The 21,292-nt window shown below is 31.4% G+C and overlaps 1 protein-coding gene and 1 pseudogene across 1 annotated transcript in view; both read right to left on the bottom strand.

The window, feature by feature from the left end:
- timeout (timeless circadian regulator timeout) overlaps positions 1–21,292 on the bottom strand; it is a 549,675-nt gene that overhangs the window by 519,845 nt on the left and 8,538 nt on the right. The gene's annotated exons all lie outside the window — the stretch shown is intronic.
- Positions 19,348–20,377, bottom strand: LOC135948918 (thioredoxin-related transmembrane protein 2 homolog; annotated as a pseudogene).

Here is a 21,292-nt window from a genome sequence, read left to right as displayed (position 1 = left end):
GTTAAAATTTTGTAAATAACTTCCTGAAGTCCTTATTTTCAATATTTCATAAAAAAATACAAGTTTTTCAACGATTTAAATTCTTGGTCCACAAGGGGTTAAACCATTGAAAAATATTAGGACATTATGACATGATAGGAGACCTTGTGAATTGACCAAATAAGTTATGCTGCTTTTCGATAAGAAAACAAATAGGACTTGAATGTGCTACTAAATTAAAATAACGAAAAAATTTATTTAAAGTATTTTTTGATCGAATTTTTTAGCTATTCATGTTCGATGCTACAAAAGTTTCGTTGCATTTAAATAATTGTAAGACAATTACTAAATATGTTGCAGATCTTTGATCAAGGCTGTTATTACCTTTAAGTATACAATAGCGAAACATGATAGCCGTGGGATAATACAATACATATTAAATAAAAACACAAAAATGCTTAACATAGTTTTCATAAAAATAAGAGTAATAAAATAAAGTAAAGAAAATAAAATACCAAGACGGAATATAACACACCACTGGAAGTCCTTATTGGCATAAATATGAGCAGGAGAATTAAATGGATTAAATCTTATTTTAATATTCAGGACTGTTTCTATTTCTATTTGAAATTAAAGGACATTTTGGTAATGTGAAAGTAGTTTTTTTTCGAACTATAGAAACCTTAGATTGAAACAAAAAGTCGCAGTTCTCGAACTTTCGACTTTTCTAAATTTGTTTGTGAAAAGTCGAATTTTTATCCTCTTTTAATGTAGACAAGTAAGAATACTATATTCTGCTGTATCGAATCTTAACCTTCACCAATGTTTACTTTAAGATAAATATTGAAAAAATTTCGGTGAAATAGCTATTGTAAGATATTTGGGGCCTTCGGAAAATTAATTTCAACAGACTGATAACTATAGAGTTTTTTGCGATAACGCAATCGATTGATAGGGTTTTTTTCTCGACCAAAAAGTCTCTGTTCAGCAAAGTTACAATTGTTTAAACAATCGACTTATAGAACCCTGGTATGTAGGTTTTAAGTTTGATTCCTGGAGTTTTTTATTAAAAACTAGCCTAAAACTTTATTGCCATTTTCTATTTTCTAAAATCATTTTGTAAGGTTTGAAATTTCTTTATTTTCCACTAACCATTTGAATTCCTTTAAACATTTCATTCTTTATGAACTATAACAAGTGATGAAAAAAATTAAATGAAAACAAAATACAAATATATTTATTTATAATGTAGTGAATCCGATTTATGGCCTCTAAAGTAAATATTATTCACGAGGTTTTCTTTATCTGATAGTTTAGTGGGAGGACATTTGTTTAGCGGGTTGAGAGTACAGAGTTCTGGGGTGGAGGCTGGAATGAGTGTATATTTTGTTGTAGGCTATTTGTAGTTGTTGCTGTTGGTTATGGTTATGGTGGACGTCAAACAAATGTCTTTTAACAAAATAAAGGCAACTGTAAAACGATGTTTGAATTTTGAATTTTTAGATTTTTCTTTTCTTAGTTTATGATTTAAAATAAACCATTTCCTGAGATACAGAAAAAATGAAAATCTAGGTTTCTATTTCAAAAGTAAGAACGACAGTTCTTATTGTTTAAACGTTCGTTTTTATTTCGAAATATTTGACTGTATGCTGAAATCAAAGGAAGGGTCTTAACAGGAAACACCAATGAAACTATTAGGTCACTTTTTTCGGAATGCATATGGAAATGTTAAGAAAATATATTATTTGCCAGTACTTATCAGTGATTTACTAATCGGCCATTTGTCAAACACTAGAAATTATAGGACAAAAGTTTATATGTTCTGTGTTGAAATTATTTTCACCGAAAGCAAATAAAAATTAATCGAATAATCGAGGGAAAAAATTCGATAATTGTCAATTAATCGAATACTCGAATAAATATATATTCAAGTTAAATAAAAAAAAAATTGGAAAAAATAACTCAAATAAAGTAGATCATTAATTTATAATGATATTCCAAGTTGGTTACATTGCAAAATTTTGTTAGAAACGACTTGCTACATTCAGTTTCCAATCGACTTTGGATTAAGACCAAGAACATTACGAAACTTAACTTAAAAATTAAAGTAAAATTATTTGCAATAGAGTTAGAATAATTCTGCAATTAATTATAAACAATATAGATATTTTAGTCAAACGCCATAAAATTTTACTGAAAGCCTTTTACGAATTAAAAAAATACTTTGAAACGAAGCAGTTGCGTTCTGAACAGGTGCCCTTTGATGGTCTGGCAAGATTTCAGCAGTTCATAATAGATAGGACCCTTTTGCTACCACCAAATACAGAGTATTTACCTTAGCGCCATGGATATTTGGCTTTGGTATCGGTGCGGCTGGTTGGCCGAGCTTCACATATGATCTCTTACGCTTCGGTTTTTCGTAATGGATCCGTTTTTCATCGCATGTAATGAAGCGATGCAAAAATGATTTTCCTTTTTATAGCGTTAAATAGCATTTCGGACATGCAAAATCGATTTTATCCGTTTCAATTCATATGTTACCCAATTTACCAGCTTTTGGATGAATCCTGCTGCTCGCAAACGTTTTGAAATTGCTGCTTGAATAACTCCCAATGATTTGGCAAGCTCTTGTTGAGTTTTACAACAATCTTCATAGAGTAATGCCCCCAATTCCAAGGCTTTCGTGTCAAAATCACCACTACACAAACCATATATCGCACGTTGAAACCGATGTTACACATTCACCATAAGCTTCGGTGAGCTTCAGCGGCTTTTTTTCAAATTAAAGAAGTAAAGCAAAAATTCCCGCTTATGACGCTTTGTTGGCACAATATTTGACATTTTCGAATCAAAAAAAAAAACTTTTTTGTTTACATCCTTCAAAATGACATCTAAGTTAGTAAAAACAAAAACCGCGTTCAAAAGATCATCTCTTGTCTTTCAATAAATTTTTTTTCGGTCAAGCCCGACCATATAATACCCTACACTAAGTAAAAGAGCAAAAACATTTTTCTTTTAAAATTTCAATAATTTTAATTTCTGAGTAATTTTCGGAAGTGGGCCTTATATGGGAGCTATGATCAATTATAGACCGATCACCATGAAATTAGGTCGTGTGATTTATGTCTATATGAAAGTTAACTATGTTGAATTCCGTGCGTATACCAACATTTTTAAGCGATTTATGCACGTTAAAGTGATTTTCGGAAGCGGGTCTCTATATGGGAGCTATGACTAATTATGGACCGATCGTAACAAAATTTGGTGACATGAATTTTGTATATATAAAACTTATTTGGAGCGCAATTTGTGGAGATACATTTATAAATTGACCGATAAAGTCCAATTTCGGAAGGACTTTTGTATGGGGGCTAGGTGAAATAATGGACCGATTTCAGCCAGTTTCAATAGGCTTGGTCATTGGGCCGATCAAATTATATGTACCAAATTTGATCGAAATATCTTCAAAATAGCGACCTGGTTTACATGGTTTACATGGACAGCCAGCCAGCCAGCCAGACGGAAAGTGATTCTAAGTCGATCGGTATACTTTAAGGTAGGTGTTAGACTAATATTTTTTGGCGTTACAAACATCTGCACAAACGCATTATACTCTCCCCACTATGGAGGTGTAGGGTATAATAATTTGGACAAATAAGTAATTTCCAACAGCCGCTATATTTAAGATTAATCTGTAACCACTATTCCTCATTTCTGGACATTCAAATAGCTAATGGCTAAGCTAAGCATAGACACACATCGAAACATAGAGAGGCTAATGGATTCATTTGGTTAATTTTAAAGAAAATCTGCACACACAATTCATCAGTTGTCTAATGTACAAAAGTAAAGCCAATTCCAACATTTAATATCACTTTTTAAATACATTTCGAAAATTCCCTAACAGAAATGGTGTATTTGAAAAATAAACCACCATGAGGCAGCCATCAAAAATTAACAAAAAAAATAAAGAAAACCAAAAACGTCACAAAAAAAAACAAGCAAACAGTCAAAAAGGCATAAAAACAGAAAATGTTGAGAATGTGAAAGGAAGAAAAAATGTTTGCTTCAAATTATTTCAAACCAAACATGAATTTTATTTTATGTTTGGCAATATTTTTTTGAGAAAGAATGAAACAAAAAATGGTTTGTTTTCATTGTTCCTCGCAAAAGTTGTGTGCGAGTGTGGCATAGAAAAATGCTCATGAATTCATATAATATTTTATATGCTTTTAAATGTATTTTAGTTGCCCAACCATTTCCAAATGTCGTTCATCGTTCATCTACAAATTGGATTTTTTTTTGTTGTATTAACATGGCCTCTTCCATTTCCCTTTTCCCAGCTCTTTAGTTAGTCAACATAGTGGTAGTGTAGCAGAGGTGAGGGAGTGGGAGTTGGTTTAAGTTATTGTTAAATTTTTTCTCGTTTTCATTGTTATTCATTGTCAAAGACACATGATGGGTTTTGATATGAAATACCAAACCACCCATTTGGTTTGTAAGGAAGACAAAAATTCCATTGTTAAATCTCCTCCGACGCGTCGTCTCTCCCCCATCAAATTCATTTAGCTCGGAATATGTGAAATAATCTGTGGGTAAAACTGGTAGCATTAGTAGTTGAGTCTGAGGCAATGCCAGTAGTTGAAAACAGCAGAAAAAAAATTGCTTCTGCTCTCAAAAACATGTAACAGCTTGTAGGCATTATTTTCAGGCTAACAAGTGGTTGTGGTATGTTGTTTGACTACTGCCGCACCAATATTTTCAGAATCAGCCTATTTAGAGATTTTTTTTAGAATTTTCCAACAAAAAAATTAAAAAAGAAATATTATATTTTGTTTTGTTTGGTTTGGTTTGTATGATGAGAAAGAAATTTCACATATTTTTTATTTTTTTACTTTGTGGGTGCGCTTAATTTAATCTTATATTTCATTAAATGGAAACAGCCGTACTGGATAAATTAGTTCTCTCTAAATACGAGAATGTCGGTTTTCTTTACCACCCCAGCACTTTACACAAATGATAGATTGCAAACATAGATTTTTTTTTGTTAATTCCTCAAATGAGTTAAGTTCTAAATGTTGCAAATGAAAATTGTTTGGTGATTTAGTTTAAACAATTTGTATCACCGCAAATCAATCACTATGTCCAACATGAAGCAGTATTTAAAGTATCCGCTTTGTTAACATTACTATGAAAATACAGCTAGGAATTGAATAAGATATTCCATTTACATTTTATGAAATTCGGCACGTTATAGAGCTGATTCTGCTAAATTAAGTTTTTAGTCAGCAATTGTAGATTTATAACGAAAAGGAAGCAAGTGGTCCGGTCAGAACCCTGCTATTACGGACAGGGTACGGTCTGGAATATAAAGCTTCCACTTCACTATAAATAGTTTTTAAAAGGTATTGCAACATGTGGCCGAGTCTTGTCATGATGGAATATTACGGTTTCATGTCTGGCCGCATATTGTGACATGAATAATTGGCTTTGGTGTCTCAATAGGTATTTCGGCTTCTATAACTGCTGCTCGCAAAATTTTTACAAATTGTAGCTTTCTGATTTTGCAAGCTCATATTTGGCTGGCCTGGGCGATCTGTGACTTCCGTGTCAAAATCACCACTTCTCGCACATTGAAATCGGTAAAACACATTCATCATAAGCTTCGGTGTACTTTTTTTAATTAAATAAGTAAAACAAGACTTCCCGCATATGACGCTTTTTTGGCACAAAATTTGACATTTTCGAAGGAGAGAGATCGAAAAAATCTTAACATACATAAATGTTAATAAAACAGAAACCACTAAACCTACAGTTTTGATTCTTTTTTTATTTGATTGAAATTATTATTACAACTTATAAAAAATATTATTTTTATAGTCCTAATCAATAGTGATGAATTTATGAATCTTTTCCGGAAACACTTCCTTTAAGGTTTATATTGAGCACCGTTTTTGTGCTCTTCAATTCCCTTTCATCAAGAGCCCAATATCTCTCCACTGACCTTAGCTGGAGGCAGTTTTGAGAATTTGTCTCTCTTGGTACAAATAACACATTACTGTTCTTGTACCACTCAAGACCTTTATTACTATAGTGATAGGATGCCAAATCAGGCCAATAATAAGTGGACACATTAAGAAGTCTTATGAATGGAAGCATCCTCTTTTGTAAACATTCCTTGATGTAAATTTCGGTATTTATAGAGCCCTTTGTAACAAATGTTTGGCTTCTTTTGCATATTGCTTACCATTCCAAGAACTTTTTGGAAAAATGTTCTGCTTTTGGGTCCTAAACTTTTCTACAACATTCCCTCAAACATCAGCAACATACAAATATTGACCCGGAAGCTGCGAATTTTTCAGCAGGTATATTTTTATACCCTTCATTCCGTTTGTAATTTCCACAATATTATTTTTCGACCCTATAAAGTATATATATTCTGGATCCTTATAGATAGCGGAGTCGATTAAGCCATGTCAGTCTGTCTGTCGGTCTGTCTATCTGTTGAAATCAACTTTCGGAAGACCCCAAATAACTTACATACACGATTCATACATCAATATATCCAGAATTCTTCCGGCTCGGTTGTTATTTAAAATCGAGAAAATCGGTCAACAAAAGGCAGATATATAAGGAAAAAACCAGGGCAACCTCGATTTTTTACCTATTTTTGACCTATATCTGGATTACGTCATTAATATAGACAATATGGATATCTAATGAGAGATATTTCAAAGACCTTTGCAACGTAATATAAGGTCAAAATCGGAAAAAAAAATTTTATCCCGATTTTTTTTTTTTCACAAAAGTTTTTTTTCGCTAAACATTAAAAAAAAAAATTTAAAATTTTTTTTTTAAAATTTAAAAAAACAATTCGAAAAAAAAAATTTCCAAAAAATCCAAAAAAAAAAATTTTGTTTACCTAAAAATATTTAAAATTTTTATTTTGAAGTATAATTTGGTGAAGGGTATATAAGATTCGGCACAGCCGAATATAGCTCTCTTACTTGTTTTATAAAAATTTGACTTCAATTTCCGTGCTCTGTCTTTGGCCTCTAAATTTTTATCAGAGTTCATGTCAGGAACTTTTAGAGTCTTGTATGTTTTTATTAAACCTGCCTTTGCTTTAATTTTTCGTACCAAATAGTCCAAGTACTGAGCTAACCGGAATGCTTTCTGTTGGAAGCTCCAATATAACTGTTTTTTCTATTGAAAATTTTATGTTTAGTTTTTGTATGACAATTTAAAAAAATTGGCGGTATGATAGTTTTGTTGTAGAAAATTTTCTGTATAACAGTATTTTCTATTAAAAAATTTGTGTATGACAGTATTTTCTTTGATAAATTTCCTGTATAACTGGTATTTCTATGGAAATGTCCATTTTTAACAGTTTTTTGTTTGAAGAAAATTTGGATACAACAGTTTTCTGTATAAAAAATGTTACTATCAAACATTTTTATATAAACAGAACTTCGCTAATAAACAAATAATTAAAATTCAAAACTTTAATACTCTGAATGTGAAAAAAAATACATTTAAAATACTATTTTAACAGCGGACAAATATTTAATTTTCAATGTCTGATATGAATTGAAAATAAAAATAATTTTAAATTAAAAAAAATACTTCGTTTTCTGTCAGCTCAATAATTTTTTTAGTCCTTGCAGTTTAACCAAAAAAAAGTACACAAAATAATAATAAAATTGTAAATTTAACTTCAACTCTATTAGCATTAAAAACTAAGTTTTATAGCATTGTTTTTTATTGCCGTCAATACTTTTATGATCTTGAGATTTAATTAAAATAATATATTTTTTTTTGTAATTTTTCCAACAAACGTAAATTTTTATATTAATGAACTTTTCTTTTATTTATTTATGCAATAAAATAATATTTTTTTTATTGTTGATTTTAATTTCCCTAGCACACTTTAAATAACAGAAGATTACAGATTTTTGAATATTAAAACAAAAAAAAAACCTACTAACTCATTCCCTTAAAGTACTCAATTTTGTTCATGGTTTTATTGTTTTTACGAAAAAAATAAAATTATAATAGTAATAATTTTTGTGTTGCCACTTAAAATACATTAAAAGGATTAATATCCTTTTACTGAGTCGCGCAGCAAAACTCGTCTCTTTTTTACACAGTATTTAGCATAAAAACTGCACAGACATACTTATGTAATGGGTATTATGAATATTATTACAAGCAATTTTCCTTTTTCTGTTTTTGCTTTCAATCTAAATTTTGGTTTGGCTAAATGTCAGAGACTATAAAACGTTTACTAATGTTTCTGATGCTGCTGCCGCTAGAAATGTTCGGAAAGAACTTTACTTTTTAGAGGCAATTTGTAAAAGTAAAATATATAAATTTTACTTCTAAATGCCAGTGAAAAAAAATTGCAAAAAATAGCAGCCCATCATTAAGTTTCTTCTTTTTTTTCGCAGTCATTCATTCATTTATTCAGTTAAAAAACCACTACTGCAGACGCCAATTTCTATATCCTGAGTTGGTTTTTTTTTTTGTACATTTTTCCGGTAAGCACTACATTGTGAAGGGCGGTATAGTATGAGCTGTTTTAAAAATGCTGCTATTGAGAATAATGAAATAGTAACACTGACGCTATTTTTTTGGATTCTTACTTATTCAGAAACACATGTAAAGGGTGCCTCAGTAAGAGTGGACTTTTTAAATTTAGCGTCATTTGGAGCACTTTACGAAAGAAAAACGCGTTATAATTGTGTAAACTTATTACAAAAATTTGGAAAGTTATGCTGAGACCACACGCAAACTTCGATAAATTTTCAGTCTATAAAGTGCACCAAATGTATCAAGCATTCGAAGAGTGCTCAAGAAATTTGAAGAAACTGGATTGGACTCCTGTACCGTCCTGTCGGTTTCTTGCAAACATTGCTGCTGTAAAGCAGAGTGTGGCCGAAAACAACAATTCGACATCGTTGTCAACCACTTCAAATTTCACGAAGCACTACTCATCGAATTTTGATGAAAGAAATCCACCTTCGTGCGTATAAAATTCAGTTTACTCAGGAGCTCAAGCCAGCTTACCTCAATATCAATGTCAATTTTTCGAAAAAAGTCATCTTCTCCGATTAAGTCATCTTAAGATTCACGAATTCGTGAATACACAAAATTGTCGAATTTGGGGCTCAGAAAATCCTTGTGCAATTCATGTGAAACAAATGCACCCACAATGAGCAACTTTGGTCAGGCAGCTTGTGAACGGCATTCGTTACAGGAACATGATAACGGAGTTCTTATCTCAAGAAATTCTAATGTCACCTGGCCACCAAGATCATGCGATTTAACGCCGTGCGATTTTTTTCTTTGGTGTTTTGTGAATCTCGCTTTTATGCGAATAAACCAGAAACAACCCCTAAGCTCAATTCCAAGATCCAACGCATAATTAGTGAGATTCATGAAAAGAATAATGGCATGTCATCAGAGCCGTGGGAGCCATTTGATTTATATTTTACTCCATACTTAATCGCAACATGTCTTCTTTACAATCCAATAAAAACAATCACAAATATTTAAAAAAATACGTGTTTTTATTTTAAAATGAAAATGAAATGTTATCTCTTAATCAATCCTTTAATGAATTATTTATCAATTAATTCATAGGCTTAATTCCTTTGTACTTCAAATGTATTGACTTCATTCCCTTGAGAATTCATTATTTATAGATTAAAAAAGCATTTAGTCAATATGGGAGGGATCGCGCAACAGGGGTGATTCACCTACCATACATAGTATACAATTATTTCTAAATATCTTGAGACTATAATTACGAGATTATTTACACTTTGTCCGAATAGCTCTCTTTTAATTTTACATAGTTTGACTGAAAATGGTCGGGATTGAATTAGTGGGCGTGGCACCCCATACAGATATAAAAAACTATATATAGAGGAAGCTATAGCAGCTGTCAATAGGAATGTTTAGGATATAAATGGGGTACTACCAAAAATGTTAAGTAAATGTTAAAATTTTGTGAAAAACTTCTATATGTATATTAGAGTTAATAAATAAAAATAATGGCGGACTTTAGTTTAGAATTTTAAAGCCACATAACTTTTAAACGGGTTGTGATAGAAAGGAAATATTGGTAACGTTTTGATAATCTTAAAATGCCTTTTGATCGTGCATGTTTAAAAAATCTAAAATTCTTTATTTTATTTTTTTCTCAGATTTGCGCCCCCTGTTGTTTTGGAACTATTTTTAAGGATTCAAAAATTTAACAATTGTATTAATTTTTGATGCAGAATTGACTGATGAAATCAGATTTGCAATATAATCAACCGTTTTTGCTCTACAAGAAAATGTGCTCAAAATGCGCGTCTTTAGGTGCGTTGAACCACCACAAGGAGTGGAAACAAAAAAAGAGACGACAATCTATTGGAGAGTTGTCGGTGGAAGGTTTGTTTACAAGCAACCTTTATTAGACTGTCTATGATATGTCTTTTTAGATGACTATTTGTGGTCAGTTAGCAGCCGCACATGTTAAAATAATTAGTTAAGTAGCTGATCAAGTAAACAGTTTGTAAGTAAGATAACTGACGCTATTTAAACAGTATGTGAATCCAATGCGTTGACTACTTTGAACCAGCTATTAGACAGTCTCATTGTAATCAAAAAGGGTCAATAGGACATGCACGTGTTAAAATAACTAGCCACGTAGCTATTGAAGTAACTAGTTCCCACCCTAAATGATGGGTAAAATGAATAGTTCGGGACTATCTCCTAGAACTACTGGGTACTTTACTATGCCACGACTTTGTAATGTCACTCGATTTACAGTATTATCGAGGCAAGAACAAACAAAATCAAAAGCAAATCTAACAACGTCCAATCCAGACTGAAATACTCAATCGGAATCAGTTTGTGGTGTCCCTTTGTTCCTTATAGGAAACACAGGACATTATAATAATAGTTTTTAAAAATATTTAAAACAAAGGAATTTAGAACGTTTCTTGTGTCTCCTGTAAAATTTATGAAAAAGAATGAATATATTTTGACTTGAAATTAAATTTGTAGATCTTTTATCAGAGTGAGGATCGATGGCTGCTCATACTTTTTTCTTAATTTCAGAAATAAATGTAAGTGAAGCCTGTGGGCCAGAGGGGGGCATAACACCCTTTCTCTTTAAGTTATTTCAGAGGCAGTCTACTAAAATACATCATTACTACAAACAAATAAGATACTTGTCAAAATCCTTTACAACATTTTACCATAAAAAATATACCTCAATTCTAGAACGTCTATTACCAAATTTATATGTCCTAGTTAATCGTACAATGCTGTATAAAACCAGTTGGTCTTTTTTTACGATTTTCTGACATTTTAATTGCATTTTGCGTGTAGAATCTCAGAACCACACGCAAATATTCAAACATACAAGTAGTAGAGGATGAACAACTGAATGAATGCATTATGAGCACAACCGAACTGAACAGTAGTGAAAAGTTCACAAAACAAACAAGTAACAAAAATTAAAAAAAAGTAAAGATTTGGTAAAAAAAAAAAAAGTTTTTCTTGTTTTGTTAAGTTTCCCGCAATAAAACAGAAATTATACAATTTTATTTTTACTGCCATTTTCTGACAAATGCTAAAAGGAAATACAACGACAGTTTTACAAACTAAGAGGAGAAGAATAAAATCACATTCATGGAGACAAATAGACGTGGAGACAAACTGTTAGATAAATCGATGGACGGACGGGCGGACGGACAGACATTTCTGCACAGTTGCAAAAGTAGTGTGACAAAATTATAGTAATCAACCATTGAATGAATGAATAAATAGAAGGAAAGACAGACCACCAACTAAATGAACGCTTATTTTATTATCATTCAGGACTCTGGCACACTATTTCCTTACACTCTTAACCTACACAACTTCCCACTCCAGACCTCTCCCTCCCTCTTACTCAATCTTTCTGGGTGTATGTTCTATTAGGCGAATAGCTTAATGACGACAAGGATGTGGTTTATATTTCCGTAAGGTGTTTTATCATCATCACCATCATCATCTTCATCACCGTCGTCTATCTCCACTCCTCTTCTGTTCTCTTGATTCCATTCATAGCATCGTAGCGTTTTCAGTTTTAGTGGTGTAATTAAAAATTATGATGATTCATAAAAATATAAAGTTTTAAGAAATTTCGGAATTTTGTATTATCCGTATTGTTGTTGTTGTTGGCGCTTCTGGTTGGCTCAAAAGTTTTTATTTTTTTGTTTTATATATCACAGCCTCAGGACAAGTTGAACTTTGAGAAAGTACTAAAATTTTTTGTTTGTAGTTTCAACGAAATAAATGCATAATTGCGATAATAAAACTATTGGTAATATGGCCTTTTTTGTGGATTTGCAAACGATATCTAATGGTGGAATGTTAATTTTAAAGGTTATTATTATGTTGTTGTTATTTTTGTGATTGTAAAATTTGTATTAAATTGTTTAAAGTTTAAAATAAACTAAAAATAATGTAACACATACAATTAAGTTACTCATCTAATGTTGGCTTTACAAACAAATTAATAATTGCTAAGGAAGTAAATAAAATGATTTTTGTTTAATAGCATTGTAGTTTTTCACGGAAATCCCGGGAAAATTTGCGAGAATACCCGGGACTTATTTTCCTTAAGGTATGGTCACTAGGGTGGCTCTTAATAAACGAAAGTTCGATTTTGGTCATTCTCACCCCACAGTTAGGTGAACATTAGTAAAAAAAATCATCCTGAAAAAATTTTAGGTAAATCGGTTGGGGTTCAGACGTGCCTCATGCCCTCCCTCTGAAGTTTTGAGATGCATTTACAAGGAGATAGCGAAATATATTTTAATGAAAGTTGCGAAAAACATACCATAAGGTCTTAGATTTAAAATAACAGTGCAAAAATGGAAATTAACCCTTAAGAGTACTAGGGGTCAAAAAATTAACCTCAATTTGACTATGGTTTTCGTGATTTTAAAAGTTGAGGGTCATTTGGACCCAAAGTGCTTTTGCTGCCACCAAATGCAGAGAATTACCTTAACGCTACGGATATTTGGCTTTGGTGTCGACTCAGCTGGTTGGCCGGGCTTCACAGACGATCTCTTATGGGTAATGGATCCAGTTTTCATCGCAAGTAATGATTCGGTGCAAAAATGATTTTCTTTTATAGCGTTCAAGCTAGAGTATCCAAAACCGAAAACCGGTCAACTGGTTTTTTCATTTTTGTAAACTCCACCGGTTTATTATGTAAGACAGTTAACCGGTTTTTATGAAATATATTTTCTAAAGCTCATTCAAACATATTTATGAAAAACTTTGATACCATTTTAAAAAATATTGATTTATTTTATACAGTGTAAGACAAAAATGTGTAAATGATGGTCATATATTTACACTTTGTGACACCATTTTTAAAGTGCAATGTTTATAAAGAAACGTTTTGTGTTTTTTAAACAATATTTATTAAGGATATTTTAGGACTAAATAAATAAAATATTTCCTTAATTATACTCCAGTAATCTAAAAAAAATAACTGCAACCCATTTACACACTTTTGGCGCAGATTACTAAAGTAACTTTTTTAGTACTTCGAATAACCTGCTTTCGCGTCAATGGCAGCCTGAATTCTGGAGGGCATACTCTCCACCAGTTTGCGACACTCTTCTTGCATTATAGATCCCTAGATATCATGGGAGCGCTCCTAGAGCTGAGTTGTGTTTCTAAATGCATTTTGATAATTATAAACGCGACGTTTTAGAATTCGCACCAAATTCTCAATCGGATTTAAATTCTGAGATTGTGGGAGTCAATCTAGCAATGTAATTTTGGCGGTTTTTAAAAAATTAAGCGTCTTTTTAGACTTATGTTTGTTGTCGTTATCTTGTAGTATCACAGTGTTTTCAATTTGTCCACGCCAATCATTCAGACTATCCACATCTGTTGTCTTAATAATGTCTATATACATTTCTGCATTCATATTAATACCAATTTTATGGAGTTTTCCTACACCTTTCGCAGAAAAACAACCACAAAATGGCAATATTCCACCACCATATTTCATAGTCGTCATAAAATCACGGTCTTTTAATGGCGCATTTTGTTTTTGGTAGTCATATTTTGGTCCATCAGTTCCAAAATGGTTAATTTTCGATTCATCTGTACAGATAACTTTTTCCCAATCATCAAATGTCCATTTCTTAAAAAAATTTACAAATGTTAGTCGAAGAGACTTGTGTCTTTCAGTTAAACGAGGTTTTTTAACAATCTTTATTGCATAAAAACCACATCTTTTGATTCCTCTAAGAGATGCACGTTTTGAAATCTTAATTTGGTAGCATGAAGATAGTTTTGGTTGTACCTCACGGGGACTATTTTCTTCTCCTGATGCAACTAGACGTTATACAGTGAGACCATCTTTTAACAATAGAATTGAATTCCGTCCACAAATTGGTGCTGGAAAAGCCAAACCACATATATTCGCTATGTTCTCAACAGATTAAAAGAAATATTGAATTTGGTGGATATTTTTCGATGGGAGATACCATTTTTCAGCTGCTCGGTAACAGAATTTGCAACTTCGGTGATAATCTTCTTCATATTCAATATTCCTTAAAGAATTGTAAATTGTTAACTAGTAACATGTTTTAACTAACTGTCATTAATGAAATTGATTAAAATTGTTCTTTTTCTAAATAATAATAACAAGTTTATTTAACTTTAAAGAAAATGCGACAAAATTGTGTAATTCAGTTTTTAACTTTTTGATATCCTGGTATTTAAATGCCATTACTTGAAATTAATTTTTTTGTATTGCTATACTTCACTAATCATGATCTTCATATTGTGTAAAAAATATTGTCAGATTGGTAAATGTTGAGCATAAAAATTCAAATTATAGATATTTCCAAATTTATTTACACATTTGTGTCTCGTACTGTAGAAAACTAGCTTGACCCGGTGCGCTTCGCTACCCCTGTCGAAGTAAAATAAAAAAATGTGAAACGATTTTATAAGCAAATAAATGAATATAATTAATACCGGAATTTCTTGTTTGTGATTAATTGCATACTATGCCGTTGAAGGTATAAAAAACTCCTTATAATGATATGAAGGTTATTTATTATAATAGTTAAAGTAATGCTTCAAATGAGTTATTTTGTTACCATTGCATATAAAATATATAAATATTCGAATATCAAGTGAATCTAATTGTAAGAGTCTTTAAATTTTGTGTAAATTACGTTGATGCCAGTTATTAAGAAGGCGTGCCACACCCCTTGTTTCCATCCGTCCCATTTTTGGATAAACTTCATGTAATGATAAGAAATTGATTCGTATAAAGTTTGAAGATAGTCACAATTTTAGTTCTGCAGATATTCGAAAGTAATTATTTACTTTGGGTGGTACAAATTTTGCACTCTTTTGTCCCTTTGTGGTCCAAGTTAAGAAAAACTATATAGTCTATTATTGCTTCCAAGTAAAGGAATATCTATGTTCCAAATTTCAATCAAATCGGTGCAGCCGTTTACTCTTGATTGTTTAAGAACTAAAGGTACCAATTTTACCGGTTTTCCCCCTTTAAATATCTTTCTGGTCCAAGTATTAAAGCTTCCAATTAAGGATCTATCTATGTTCCAAATTTCAATAAAATCGGTTCAAACGTTTAGGTGTGATGCTCAAACAAACCAACAAACAAACTTACAAAGACATTTATATATTTATATGGATTGACGCTTCCAATTAAGGATCTATCTATGTTCCAAATTTCAATAAAATCGGTTCAGCCGTTTAGGCGTGATGCTCAAACAAACCAACAAACAAACTCACAAAGACATTTATATATTTATATGGATTATAGCATTTCATAAATATAGAATCTTAAGAATTCAAAAATGCTAAATTTCCGAAGATTTAGTACACATTTCCAATTAAGGTCCACAAATAAAAATTAATTTAAGGAGAGCTTTTTCACATTAAAAAAAAATTAATATAAACCGGTTAACCGGTTTTTTTGAAACCAAAAAACCGAAACCGTTTTTTTAAAAGACTTTTTCGGTTAAACCGGAAACCGGTTTTTTAAATTTGCCGGTTTTTTTTTGACACTCTAGTTCAAGCAGCATTTCAGACATGCAAAATCGTCTTTCAAGGTCTTTCGGCTTCAATTCATATGGTACCCAATTTGCCTGCTCTTGGACGAATCCTGCTGCTCGCAAACGTATTGTAATTGCTGCTTGAGTAGCTCCCAATGATTTTGCAAGCTCTTGTTGAGTTTTACAATAATCCTCATGAAGTAATGCCTCCAATTCTTGGTCTTCAAACATTTTTGGCTGGCCTTGACGATAATAACTTCGGTAATAACATGCTGTTCTCCTATCTGGATGTCTATGAGCTACAGGATGTTGAACAGGGAGTTCGTGAGTTTGTAATTGTCTGAAACTATTAACAGCAGTTTCAGCAGAGTGCAAAGGGGTGTAACGGATCAATGTGGCAGCAAAGCACTAAACAGGGAATTTATTCAGCAATAGAGAGGAAGAGCAAGGCACAATTAAGGAGTGAGATCGAAAAATTCTTAACACACGTTTTTCATTACATTTTTTAACCCAAGTATTATTTGAATTTTTTTTTGATCAAGTTACCTTTGAAAAACATGTCAGTTATTATGTGTAATGTCAATTATATTAATTTTTTTGTTAATCTGATTAAAATGAGTGACCAGAAAAAAGTGCGTACTGAAATTATTAAATATTTTCAACAAAACCCAACTTGGTCTTACAAAAAGTTGGCCAAGCATACAAAGGTCTGCCGTCAAACTGTTTCCAATGTTATTAAACAGTACCGGGAGAACTTGTCAGTTGATAGAAAACCTGGTTCAGGTAGAAGGAATGGTCCACATGATGTTTCTAAAGCCAAAAAAATAGAACGCATTTTCAAAAGAGCTCCCAACACATCCGGTAGGAAAGCAGCCCGGTTAGCTCAGTGCTCGGACTATTTGGTACGAAAAGTTAAAGCTAATGCAGGTTTAAAAACATACAAGGCTCAAAAAGTTCCTGACAGGAACGCTACTAAAAATTTAGAGGCCAAAAACAGAGCACGGAAATTGAAGTCAAGTTTTATAAAAAAATATTCTTGCTGCATAATGGATGACGAAACGTATGTTCTGGCAGATTTTTCGCAACTTCCAGGTCAAAAATTTTATGTTGCTGATGCTCGAGGGAATGTTGAAGAAAAGTTTAGGACCCAAAAGCAGACAAAATTTCCCAGAAAGTTCTTGGTATGGCAAGCAATATGCAGTTGCGGCAAAAGAAGCCACTCATTTGTTACAACGGGCTCTATAAATACCGAAATTTACATCAAGGAATGTTTACAAAAAAGGCTGCTTCCATTCATAAGACTTCATAATGTGTCCACTTATTTTTGGCCTGATTTGGCATCCTGTCACTATGGCAAACAAGCCCTTGAGTGGTACAAGAACAATAATGTGGTATTTGTACCAAGAGAGGCAAATCCTCCAAACTGCCCGGAGCTAAGGCCAGTGGAGAGATATTGGGCTCTTGTTAAAAGAGAATTGAAGAGTACAAAAAAGGTGTCCAAAAGTGTGGTAGATTTTAAACGGAGATGGACTACATGTTCGAGCAAAGTGACAGAAAGCACTATAAAAACGTTAATGGAAGGGTTTCCGAAAAAGGTTCAAAATTTCATCACTAGTGATTAAAACTATAAAAATAATTTTTTTTGTAAATTGTAATAATAATTTCAATCAAATAAAAAAAAAATTAAAGCTGTAAGTTTAGTGGTTTCTTTTTTATAAACATATATGTATGTTAAGAATTTTTCGATCTCACTCCTTAGAACCACCTAATACCGGAGCGAGCACAATATAAACGATATTATTGAACTACATAACTTTTTGTTTACTCGATTAAAATCATATATCATTTCCCTCAAATTAAACCTGTGGAGACAAATTTTCTCTTAAACTGATTCTCATTGCCACTTGTCGTCCAGTTATAAAATTAATTTTTTCCTATTTATTTTAGGTGTTTAAGTTTTAAGTTCTTTTACGTTCTCCACATTAATTTCCTGTTTAATATTGTTTGTTTTGTTATTCTTTTTGTTCATGTCATGTGCTGTGAAATTTAAAAATTCAACTACTGAACTTCTGCTGCTGGTCTGTTCTGATGTGAAGCGATGTGATTTTGCCCGTAGTAGTTTTCCATTATTTTTAATTTGTTTAATTTGTTTTTAAAAGTTGACTTAAGTAAGTTTCTCTTTGTTTTTTATATTGTACATACACATTTTATTTATTTTATTATTTTTTTACAGGGTCTCCGATTTTTTGTTTGTTTTTAATTCAAAATAATTTGGCCTTTATTTTGTTTTTCTTTGAATTCGTTTTTTTCCTTTCTGTTTTCTCACTCTGTTGTTTAACTCTCTATTTATCATGAAACACAGCAGCAGCAGCAAAAAAAAAGTGGAAAAATTAAACGTAAAACGTTTTTAATAGTCTGTATATTTGGACTTTTAAATTACAAAAAGAAAAAAGATAAAATATAGAGTCCGACTTGTGTCCATCAAAGGATGAATGAAAAATGTGTTTATATTTGGTTCTTATTCACGTTTAAATTTTAATTGAATAGTGGAGAACAAATTTGAAATTAGAAAAACAAAAGCAGACAGAAATAACGACAGAAAACAGTTGCGCATAATAGGACCCTTAACAACTGGAATTTTTTTTTAAATTAAAAAACTTTGTTTTAACGAATGTTTTATGCCAAAGAAAGAGAAAACTAAACCTTGAGCAAACCTTTATTAAAAAAATTATTTTTTTAGTTTTTATCATTTTGTTTTATTTTCTTGTCGTATCGTTTAAATTAAATCTGAATGTTAATGGCTTTTTAAAAGAGGTGTTTACTCAATTCATCTAAAGAATTAAATAATTCAAGATAATTTAATTTTGGAAAAGAATAAGCTAAAGAGTTTTTTTATTCATTTGTTTCCTGGATAATTTTATTTCCCGGGAAACGGGAATGAGAAATTGTGTCATTTTATAAAAAAAAAACAATTCAATTGTACTAACATAAAACAAAAAAAAAGTTGGTTAAAATATTTGGAGATCATTTGTTTTTCAATAAAATATATCGATGGCTTAATATAAAAAAGGCGTAACCAAGGCGAATTTACTTTACAGGTGGCGTTAACAGCACAGCTGATCTACTTTTTTTGTTTCGCCTTGGGGGAAAACTTGTCAAAAGTTGTTTACAAAACGAATTTATTTTATGTAAAAAAGAGTCTATAATAAAACACAAATCACAACATAATGAAGATATTAAATTTATGACGTGTTTTCTCCTTTATTTATTGGGCCTTTTTAATAGAAGCCGTTTGTTTGGCTGCTTTGACAGGTATTGAATATTCTACTCATTATTTGTACAAATTGTTAAGACCAAACGTGGCTGTAACATTGTCCGAGGAAAAGAATTTCTGCAGTTTGCCTTTAGCATCAGCCTTTCTTTGCCATTTTGAAACAGCTGACGTGAGAAACTGCAATAAGAGATGCGATACTTTTGAGCAATTTCGGGAAAACGGCCTACATCAATTTTTCCAACTTGTACTCAGCCGATATTTCGGCCAAAGTGGGTGCAAAATTTACACAGCTAGGATTCTATACCGTATAAAAGCCCGTAAAATCACATTTGCTACTTTTGTGTACAAGAATGGTGAGGAAAAATAGTTTATCATTGTAACACGATCCGTTTTGCGGCTTCTTATCATTATCACAACTAGCAAAAAGAACAAAATCTCTGTTTCTCGACTGTCCAGGTCGCACATTTCTTCTTCGCCCTTATGATTAAATATTCTGGAGCAAATACTTCTTGGAGATATGTTCTTTTTGGAGCTGTCTCTTGTTTTGCATTAGAAAACATTTGCTTTTGACACATTAGCCCCTCAAGCAACAATAAAACACAATAGCGGTATTCTCAATGTAGAGTACTTTCTCTAGCAAAGTAGCAAAATAGCAGTTTAGCAAAAACCAAAAATAAAATACATTAGAACTACTTTTTTACTTCTTTACACTTTTGCTTTCTAAACTATTTGAGGTAATTTTGTTTTTGATATTTCATGACGTTTTATTTTTGTTTTGGAAATAAATTCAATATTATTTCTAATTAAATTTTATAGAAAAAAATTAAAACAAAATAATGTGAACAAATGCAATCTATGGTTCGAGAATAAAATTTATCGACAGCAAATTTCAAATCACAATGTGTAAAATTTTGTGTCACTAAATTGCTCTTTTACACTTTTACCAGGCCAAGAGCTCTTCATCATGAATACCGCTAATGTTGTTTTTGCAATGTTGTACTTGTTGTAATATCAACGCCATCTGTATAGTAAATTCGTCATGGGCGTAACTAATTTTTTTTTTCAAAAATATCAATGTAAAAAGGGTATATTAAATAACTTCATTGAAATAAAAAACTAAATAAATTTTAAATGAGAAATAAAATGTGATGCCTCTTCTTATTAAAATTTGCATTAAAACATTCTTTGTGTCTAAAATTTTATGGATTTTATTAAGTTTTTTCCTTCTCTTGTAAAGTAATAAAAAATCGAGTTACGCCTTTTTTATATTAAGCCACCGATATTTTAAAATAAAATCTAATTCATTTCCAAAACAAAAATATGAAATATCAAATGTCATGAAATATCAAATTCAAAATTACCTCATAAAGTTTAAACAGCCGAAGTGTAAAGAGGTAAAAAAAGTAGTTCTAATGTATATTGTTTTTGGTTTCAGCTAAACTGCTCTTTTGCTACTTTGCTAGATAAAGTACTCTACATTGTGAATACCGATATAATTTCATAGAAATAATATTATATGTTCGTCATAGAACTATTTTTTTCATTAAGTCTTATTTTAGTGGCAAAGTTTCCAGACACCGAGAATACTCTTCCGCTTTAAACATATGTTGGCTTTGTCATTACCAGGGCAAGAATTTCTATGCAAATGCATGTTTGTAGTCAGTAACTCAAAATCACTTTTGACAATTAATCTTTCCGAATCGAAGAATTTGCAACAAAATGGCATCGATTTGATGTTGCATATTTTTGCATATTTTCTTATAAATGCATATTTTGCATATTTTTCATTTAAATGCATATATTTAGCATATTTTTCCATTTTATTGCATATTTAATTTTCTTTTGGATATATTTTTATAGCTGCAAATAATTTAAAGGCATTTTATTCAAAACTTATTCATGTAACATGTTTAGCACATGGTTTACATCGAGTAGC

This window comes from Calliphora vicina, chromosome 1 (genome assembly GCF_958450345.1).
Source record: "Calliphora vicina chromosome 1, idCalVici1.1, whole genome shotgun sequence".
Lineage (NCBI taxonomy): Eukaryota > Metazoa > Arthropoda > Insecta > Diptera > Calliphoridae > Calliphora > Calliphora vicina.
The sequence above is the reverse complement of the archived record's forward strand: the minus strand, read 5'-3'. Positions and strand labels throughout refer to the sequence as shown.